Here is a 10,635-nt window from a genome sequence, read left to right on the forward strand (position 1 = left end):
ACTTTTCATATTAGGATGTGGATGCTAACACTGGCTTAAACAACAACAATCACCACAAAGCCCCTGAAAACCCAAGCTATAGCGATTCGGCAACGACATGCGACTCCCTCTCCATATTCTCATTCTATTGATAAGCATCTTGCTGCAACGTGGTTGAACTGCCGAGCTCCATGTCGCAGCCTGCAGCACAGAAAACTGGCTTTTTCTGAAGCTCATAATGTGATAATTAAATTGCTAACAGGCACCTTAGTGATGGCATTTGCTGTAGATGTGCAAGCCCCCTCACAATGGCACCTTTCTGGAGGGGACCCATCAGTGGGAGCACCGTGATCAACTCGGGGTGTCTTTTCTTTAATATATTTTCTTCCGTGAGTACATTAAATTTTTATGTGGAGTGAAATGGGACAGGACTTGTTTCCCTTCCACTGCACAATGATTTATTACCCAAAAAAGACCGCAGAACTAATTAGCAGAGTAATTAATTAATATAAATTTGCATATTTGCATTTGCAATTAGTGCAGCCGACTGATTAGTCTGAAAATGAGAAGTTTGACTCATTAGATGTTAGTGTCTGCTGGACCAGAAAGCGGCTGCCAGATGAGGCGGAAAAGGGTGGAATAAGCATGTGTGTTTCTTTTGTTCGAAGAATGGAGAATATGCTCAGATGTCTGGGGCCAGACATCGGGGTTCACGATTTTTAAAAACATAAATAAATTATTTGCTTCCATTTCTGCAACTCAATGTTCCTTGCCCTTTTGCCTCCAGCAAGTGATTCCAACCAACCCTGGGAGTCATGGAGCCCCTCAGACCCAGCTCCGCCTATTCCCCCAAGGCCAAGGGGTCTCTGTTGTTTGTGGGCAAGCGGAAAATCTGTCCTGGTTTGATGTCCCAGGAATTTGACTTCTGCACCCAATTCAGTAGTTCTGTCAAAATAGCTCTCTGGTGCAGATGAGGACCCCCCAGGGACTGCAGGGGTAGACCACCTTCCCTTCAGGGGCTCTCCCGGTTGCAGTCTCTTTGTTCCTCCAGCTGAGAGCTGAGCTCCCAGCTCTCAGATCCAGCTGACTGAGTGAATCTATTCCTGCAGAATGACACAGGGTAAGCATGCTGCTGACGTCCACACAGATGAGCAGTCGTACAGACGTGAAGTACCCATGGTCAGATGAGGGATTTGCTTAGTTTTCCAGGAAGGTTGAGGAAACAGGGTGAATGAGAAATAGTACCTCCAGTGGACTTCACCAAAGCTATTTTCAGGGTAAGGATTCACCTTGCAGTAGAAGGTAGTCTGACCTGGTATGAATGCGTTCATGGTGATAAGGAAGGTGTTCAGTCTCAAGTCAAACCAAAAGGGCAATATTATTTCATTTGCTTTCTCTTCATTCTTTTCAAAAACAAAATAAATTGTATATATGTTTCCTGATATTTGCATTCTAGAGGTGAAAAGAAATTTTTGAAAATATTATATTGGCTCAGCCCTTTATTCCTTGTAGACAAAATGACCACTGAGGCTTGCTAATTTATTAAATAACTTTAGAAGCCACACAATGAGCTGTGTTGTGGGCCAACTCCTGTCCTCAGGAACTGGAGAGATTCTAGAAAGAAAATATACCTGCATCCTACATTAGAGTTGTACTTTGATTTGACCCATTTCTTGCTTTTGCATTATATTTTCCAGACTCAAAAAACATCACATTCCTCTCGCCACCACCGAACCCTAAGCCAGGGCCACTGCATTGCATATCCCAGGGATGACAACCTGATGGCGTCCTACCTGTCCTTCAAGCTTCACTCAGACCTTCCCTCCCCTCCTCTCCTCCATTCACAGAGCAACTTCTTTGCTTCATTTTTTTGTCCTCCAAAGCACCTTGCTCTCGACCCTGACCCAGTGCTTCTGAGACGGTACTACAACCATCTCTGTCTCCCATCACCTCACTTCTGGGACTGAAAAGTGTGTTTGCATAGGTGGCTTACATGTGCCTCTTTGTACCCCGAAGCCTCGCGTGCTACCTGCTACCTGGTAGATAATAAACAAATGCTTATTAAATCATTGCACGGGTGAATTAAGGAAGCCATTTATGGTTTGACTACAGGATAAATTCACTCAGAGATTTGACTGCAAGGGAAAAAAAGCAGCTACAAAACATATGTAAGGGAAGGGGGAACTTGAAATGCAGTCACAAAGAAAAGAAAAAAGACCAGTGGATCAGCACAGCCCCCAGTTAAAAATTTTACTTGGGATGTATACGTCATTATCTTGGTTTTTCCCTCCTTTGATGCTTTAAGAAGAATCTCTGGCACTTAGTTTTTTAGCATTTTACGAGAAAATTAGTTATTCTGCACACACAGGTTAAAAATAAACAAGTAGCCTGAGTATCACTTTTAATCTTAGTCTAAAGCTCACAGTTAACTGGTAGTTCTGAAAACAATGGAGCTGGTGAGAAAGATAGAAACCGAATGTAAAAATCGAGTGGCCCTCAGGCGGTATTTCTTTGCCAGTAGAGCCCAATCAGGCCTTTCTGAACAGGTGTATTCTCCTAGCCCCAGGGCAGGTGCCTCGCACAATGGCTGGAATGTGAGTGGTACCTGATCAAGGAGAAATGGAATTTAATAAAACTACTTGGAACTTCACTTAGATGTTACTTCATAGCATCAAGACAGATGTCATTGTATATCCTAAGAAACACTTGGAGCCAATTCTGGATCATAAACGTTTGTTTCCTACAAATCTTTATATACAGACTACGCTGGTAGTTACTCTCACTTATTTGTCAGTCCATCTGCTTTAAATTTATTCCCTACTAACCTCCAGGAAGATTTGAGGTAGCAGTGAGTGGGACATTTTTATATTCTTCGTAGAGCACTTCACCATCTAAAAAGATTCCTTGTTTCCTAACGGTGCCATAATACGCATGATAAAATATATCTTTATATTTGTTTTCTATAAACAGCATAGTTTATTTTCTGGAAATGAATCACAGATATATTGAGCGAATACCAGCAGCGATAATGGATGGCAATACCTTCTGTCTTTATCACTGGGATAAAGGGAAAATGAAGCCATAGCTCAGAAAATGTACTGGAGGAATGGCTATAATTGTCCATTCCATATTTGCTTGTGGAGAAAACGAAGAGTGATTCTTCTACTACTTTGAAAACATAAATTAGGACTCGCTTACCCATATAGTCATCTCCCAATGAGACATGAAAATATGAAACTCACGCCCTACCGCAGCCCAAACATGGCACTTCCTCCGCCCCAGACCTACTCAAACAGCGCCTGGGAATAAAACAGCTTTAATGGTGAGGGTCGTTTCTTGTATTTAGCACGTTAAAACCCAAAAGGGACACGTAGTTCTGGTAACAGCAGAAACTTTTCTGTGCCCTGGTAATTTAAACACTCATTTTTTAAAAGAATCATTCCAGATCATTAGTCCATTAGGTGAATTAAACATTTTGGCTATTTTAGTAAAGCGCATTATGGGCTCTTAACATTTCTCGAAAAGGGAGGCACTAAGGCCCCTTGCAGGGCCAGGTCGTCAGCAATTACTTTCCTCTCTGCTTTGTGCCTCCCTGGGATGCTCACCGACTGGCAGGATCCCTTCTGACCACGGACCTTTAACATTTAAAATCGTATTTTGTGAATTCATCCTCTCTCTATCTTTCACAAACTATAAGGTTTAATAGCGATTAACACTAGACCACAGCACTTTCAAATTACGATAGCCCCACCAGTTCTAATTGGTATTCTAATTAGTCCAACCGATTCAACTAATTAAGAACATTAAACTTTTTAACAAAGGCTATCTTGCTTTGCCTGTTGTAAAATGGAATTTAAGAGGGTGGGGATGGTGATGGGGTGTGGAGGGGTGGTGAAGAACAAGTCTGGATTTCCATTACAGACCCAGGAAGCTGCTAGGAGTTGTGGTGGGGGTGGGGGGGTAGGAATTCACTTGGCTTGATGGGATGAAGGGTCAAACAGCCTTTGCTTTCAAGAAGGGCAAAACTGGGTTCCTGCAGAGAAGAAACCCTATGGTTCTGGGGCCTGCTGAGACTTCTTATGAGCAATATTAAGGCGAGCTGCTAGCTCGCCTGTGTTAGTTCACAGCGAAGTGGAACCACACACCGTCCAGCTTTGTGCACAACATGACCTTTGTTACAATGGAGATCGGGGCTTCGCAACTGAGTCCCTGCAATTTCAAAAGTGTTTCATTGCCTTCTATTTGCACAACAAGTATGTGCTCTGGTGAACTTGGCCCTGGAGAGAGGAGTAGAGCAGGCTGTCCTGTGGGCTGGTCCGGCTTGCAGTGGAAATACAAACAAAACGTGGCGACTGCCCTCTTCTCACGTTCCAGACCCGTTCCATCAGCAGAGTCTGTGGGTTCTTCCTTCACAATGGATCTCACTTCTGGCGACTTCTCTCGTGTCCTACAAGGAACCTCTCTCTTATCCAAGCCACAAGAGCCAAAATTTAAGGAAGTGCTAACCCCCAGGATGGTACAACCACATTTGCACAGAGTGCCTACTTCAGTTAGAACCACAGGCGCCCCCTGACATTGGGGCTCACACCCACCATCACCTGTCACCTGCACACCTGCAGTGGCCTCATGGCAGGCCCTGCTTTACTTTTGCTCTCCTTAAGCCTAGTCCCCATCAGCAGCCCAAAGCCCTCTGATGACTGCCCAACCAAGCTTGGAAAGTTCAAGGTCCTCAGTGCTGCTTACCAGGCCCTACATGGTCTACAGCCAGATATTTCTCTGGCAATCTCATATTTTTTCTCTTCCTTGGTCTTGCATTTCAGCCATGGGGGCTTTCATGGGTAAACCAAGGCAGGGGAGGGAGATGCCCCAGGCTCAGGCTACATGGGGGTACATTGTCTGCAGACGACTTAAAAACATTTAAAAACTAACAGAGCCTGTTTTTTACATAATCATTTAATAGCAATTCCAAGCTATGTGAGTGAAAATACTCCTATTGGCAAAAATAAATAAAATGTTTAAAAATGCTAAATCTTTCATCGATCTAAGTCTATGCTATCCAATATAGCAGCTATTGATCACTTAAAATGTGGCTGGACTAACTAAAACTCTAAATTTTTACTTTTAATGAACTTATTTTAAAAAACTGTTAATTTGACTCAACTATTGGAAAACTTTTAGGAATTCTTTTTTTCACAATTTGTGTATGTGAATCTATTTCTCTACTGTGAAGTTTATGAACTCTAAATAAAGTCAAGTATTTCTGTGAAAATTCAGCACACAAATGGTGATGTATTGTAATATAAAAATACATACCAGATTTCAAAATCTCAGTACAAAAATAATGTAAAACACCTCAATAATGAATTTTTATCTTATGTATTAAAATGGTAGTATTTTGGTTATATTGGAGTTAGTCAAATATATTTCTAAAATTAATTTCAATTGTTTCATTTTGCCTTTTCTTGCTATGGATACCAGAAAATTTTTAATTACCTATGCGGCTCACATTATATTTCTATTGGAAAGTCTGGGTGTAAGTTCTAAACCAAGGTATGCAAATTACTGCTTATAGGCGAAATTCAGTCCACCATCTGTTTTGTACAGGCCAAGAGCTAAGATTGGTTTTATTTTTTAAAAAATAGCTGAAAACTACTGAAAGAAGAACCAATATTTCATGACATGTGAAAGCTGAAGGAAATTCAAATCTCGGGGCCCACATATGAAGTTCTATGAGAACACAGCCCAGCCATTGGTTTGTAAGCCTATGCTGTTTTCACTTTACAATAGGAACTGATACCTCATGATCTGCAAAGCCTTGAACATTTATAATTTGGCCTTTTAGAGAGAAAGTTCATCTACCCCGTTTAAAAGAACTGAGTGAGCTGCTACTGCATTTTTCATATATGTTCTCAGGGGAAGTAACTTCAAAGAAGTAGTTACATAGTTGGTCCCTGCCATAAACAGGGAGAGCTACAAGCCAGGCACATGAGTATGAGTAAGTAAGGCACAGGTGCTTTATAGGATGCTCGTGACAATTAGATAATAAGATAAAGCACCCAACAGAGCCTAACACTTAGGAAGCACCAGATAAAAGCCCTTCCCCCAAATCAAGAGCCTCCTAAGGAATTTATATGCAGTCCAGAGGGGGAGATGGGTCATCAGACAGTCTCTGGTTCCTCATGATGATTGTAGCAGTTTGGGTACCAATAAGAAGACATGTGGCATAGTCTGGGGAGAGGTATAATGAACACACCTTGAGACTCGACTGGTATAACTGAGGCCACTTTTGCCATGCCACCATTTCTCATCTCCAGCCTGAAATCTCTGTGCAACATGTTTGTCAGGACTCTTAGTGGTAAGTGACAGAAACTCAAACCAGAATTTTTTCAAAAGTGAATTTATTGTTTCCATAAAAGTCTGTGGTCGATACTGCTTCAGATATGGCTTGATCCAGGTGCTCAAAACTATCATCAGGAATCCTCCCTATGCTTTGTCTTGCCTCCTATCTGTCTGAGTGTCAATCAGCCTCTTCTAAGAAGCTACCAAGGTGAAGCCAGCAGCTCCAGGTTAACATTCCTCCAGCTCAGCACCCCTGATGGAAAGGGAGTGTATTTTTCTGATAATTCATCAAAAGCCTGGGGCTCTCACTGGGCTCATGTGACTCACATGCTAATCCCCAAGAGAATTTGCTGATGGGCTAGGGTTGGGCCCCGGGTCTAGCCTGTCTCTGGGGGTGGAGTTACCCTCATGGGAAGGGAGCATGGGGTCTGAAAGTGGCAGAGGGCTCATCCACCAAAGAAAAGAAGAGCATTTTTGCTAAAATATGAAGAAATGACTCTTAGCACTCAGAAAGAGATGGCCACAACAAGAAAGCAAAACTTCAAAACAATAAACCAACACATCTAGAAACTTAAAAATAACAAAAGTTGCAATTTGTTAAATGAGGACAAATCAGAATCTGCAATGTTTTAATACAGCATTTTTAAAATTCAAAATTAATGCGAAAAATTCAACGAGCAAAATAGCAAACTTTTATGTCCTCTGGGGCCCAACCTAGTGTCCCCGCAGTTCTGCTTGTGACCTCTTGGATCTGAAGAGCCAGCCCTGATTATTAGCCTTTGAAAAAACTCCCTCAGGTTTGGGGGGTAAGGATGCTCAGTGTGTAGGCACTGAGGGTAGTGCTGTAATGGGGCTGACGTCGTGAATGTGCCACCTGTGCTCTGGATCAGGAACCTGTGCTCAGGAAGGGCCTGTGTTTGGTTTAATGAGCTGCTGTCACCACCTTTCAATTCTTCATTTCTGAGCAAGGAGCCCTGCATCTTCACTTTGTACTGGGCCTTACAAAGGCTGTAGCTGGGTCTATACACCCACTTAAGTCCCCTCCATTTAACAACAAGGGAAAACCCATGATTCCACAGACCACCTCCCTGCAATGTACAGGACAGCTGTCACTAAACCCACTCCATTCCCGAAGGGAGATGGTAAAAGGCTGGAGATAGATGACAAAGAGGATGTCACCCTGCTGTCTATTCCCCGCCACAGAAGCCGTCAACAGCCAAGGAAAAGAAGAAAGGAAAAGTTGGTAAAGCAGATTAGGAATATCCATCACACTCTTCACAAATAAAGCCATGTTGGCCCTTGGAGGGACCCTAAGGGTCCCATCAGAAATCACAGGTGACCAAGAGACTCCAGAAAGAAAGGACACCAGTCAGTGGTCTGCTAGGTTTGGGACACGCTCCTACCATAGCCGGCTCTTGAACAGTCATGGTGTGCATTAGCATATGGAAGACTCCAAGAGAACATGCTTTAAAGAACACACTTTTGACCACACAATGCTTTTTGTAAGTGGTTCTTCTTAGTAGTCTACAGAGCATTCTTTTATATACACTATCAGCACATGGCATATTGATCAGAACGAGTATTTTACAAGGGAACAGATCTTGGGTTCCAAGAATAAAGGAAGCTCCCAGAGCTGCCAGGTAAAACACGGGAAGCCCAGCTACATTTGAATTTCAGATAGACGATGAGTACTTTCAGCATAAGTTGTCCCACACATAAATATGTCTGAAATTCAAACAGCGCCGACCACCCTGCAATTTTATTCGCTAAATCTGGCAATCCCTGTGCTATACTCATGCTGCCATGTCCCCAAACCAGGTGCATTTCACAGGGAAAGTGGGTGGCTTATGAAAACTGGAAGCAGGAGGAAGTAGAAGAGGCAGACAGCTCCAGAAGTTATTCCTCAGGTTCTTGTAGGTGAGTGGGTAACTCCCAAAACAGTGATTCTCAACCACGGGAAGGTTTAAACCATGCTGTGTGCCAGGCCTTCTTTCCAGTGCCTGGTGAACTTAATCTTCAGGCACACCTTAGATTATATTTTCTTTATATCAACACAATCATCAACTACAATTTTAATTTTTTTAATGGAGGACAAGACTTATGAAAGAAAAATATCTGGGGCTCACTAAACTCATAATTTCATGCAGCCCAGAGATTCTGAATTTATGGCCACACCACCTCGTGTATACATTTTACACTTCCCATTTAGTTACGACTAGAATTCCCATAGAAAATAAAAACAAGTTTTCCGGCCTCCTGAAGACCAATCAAAAACCAAGCACTCAAAGGCCATCAGAGTTACATTTCAGAATTTCCTTTTCCATCTATCTTTTCTTTTTATAGAAACATTACAAGTCTTTCAGGTAAGAATGTTAATTCTATCAAACCAAAAAGAGATAGGTGAACTGACTCCTACCCCACTGCTTTAGGGATGTATCTCCAGGACTCTAAATTACCCTGAAGACTGGGAGCTCCTCATGGGCAGGCACCACGCTCTGTTCACTGACCACACAGTGAATAATTGCTGCTGTTAAGCATCGAATACATGTCGTCTTTAGGTGTCCTGTCTAATCTTTAATTCCAAGTGCAGAACATACTCACTTCCATTTCGTTTTCTGCACTGATTCTCTCGGCCCCCTCCCAACATGGATTGTTTGTAAAAGATGCTAATCCAGAGGATTTCTGCTTTGGGGAACAGAGGATTGATATCAATATTGTGGCTTTTCCATTCCTTATCAGTGCACCAAACGTATGTGGTGCCTGAGCGGCCAAATACCCAGCAGGGCCAGATGGAGTGTGACTGAGGATGGCCCCTTCCTTTATTTTTTCTTTTCTTTTCTTCCTTTTTTTAAAAACGTCAACCATCTCCAAAAAGCAACAGCAGCAGGAATAGCAGAACTGGTGACTACAAGTTATCATCACCACTAACAACCCAAACCTACATCCTATGAAGGCTAGGCAATCCAGCTGGGGAATGCTTACTCTTTCACCCAAAAGGATAATAATATATTTCCTCCAGAAAATGACACTGGCCAATAATTGAGTCCAAAGCCATGTGCGTCAGTTTTAGACTGGATCTTGTACCAGTACTGGTGGCCACAATGAATGGCAAACTGCTTAGTGAAAAATGACTCTAGTTTTTGAAACAAATAATTAGCACTGGACTAGCCTTTATGGATAAAAAGGCAGGAAGAAGATAGCTCATTTCAATTTCCACATGCAGACAGGATGAAATTATGGATCATTATTGTCACTACATAGCCGCTTGCTTTCCACGAGGTTTTTGCTACTTAAGGAGTTATATTATTGGCCATCTAACTAAGGATATGTGGGGCATGAAGCTCTTTGTCACTGACTTACTTCCCATTGCCTAGCCGTGGTGTTAATGAAACAAAGATCACAGCTTTGATTGACAGATGGGCCTCATGGCTCTAAGGTGTTTGCAGCCAAATGTGCTGTAACTGCAGTCGATCAACTCTACTGCCAATATTTACTGAATCCCTACTATGCACAAATCAGTGTGTTGTGCGACTTAGGGACTGCAAAACAAAATGAAATAAACCAAAATTCGAGATTGTTTTTTGTCCTCACTATCAAGTGAGGGAGACAGATGCATTCACAAATAGCCACACTACAAAGCAAATTATGCTAAGCACAATAATACACACAAAATGTAGTGGGAAATCAGAGGAGAAAGACTAATTCCAAACCAAGAGGATATGACTGGATCACCACAAATTTATCACCACCCCAGGAATAACAACTTACCACATATGTTATAATAACAGTGGGTTAGGATTGCTGTTTGAAAACACAAATGAAAAATATATTGTAATTAAGTGACATTTGCCAGCAAAACCAAGCTAATCAACCAGAAGTATAAAATACAATAATACAAACAATGAGTTGGGCTTTTTTCGTTTTACATAGGATTTATTAGCTGCTTATTTTATTGGTATTAAGTGTAAACCATGATTTCTTAAAAAACGTGATCTTGGGGTTATAAGATTTTTCATAAGGCAGAATCTAGGACCAGTATGTGAATTCCTTGGGGAGTGACTGGGTTCCACCTCTGTGCATTTGAGTCAGTCAGTGGTTTAGCAAGGTTAGCCTTTCAATCTCACGCTTTAGTTCTCCATGCCACCTCACGGGTGGATGTCTGTAAGCATGCAGACATCAAGACTAAAAATGCTTCTGTCTACTTACCCGATGGGCCTGCAACATACTTTTCCCATCAAAGCCACTGAGAGGTTCAAAAGTAGTTTGAATGTATTCTTATCAGCTTATGCTTAACTATTTATATTTGTTTATTATCTA

Source organism: Artibeus jamaicensis, unplaced genomic scaffold, assembly GCF_021234435.1.
Source record: "Artibeus jamaicensis isolate MK-2021 breed Jamaican fruit bat unplaced genomic scaffold, CSHL_Jam_final contig_1016, whole genome shotgun sequence".
NCBI classification, from domain to species: domain Eukaryota; kingdom Metazoa; phylum Chordata; class Mammalia; order Chiroptera; family Phyllostomidae; genus Artibeus; species Artibeus jamaicensis.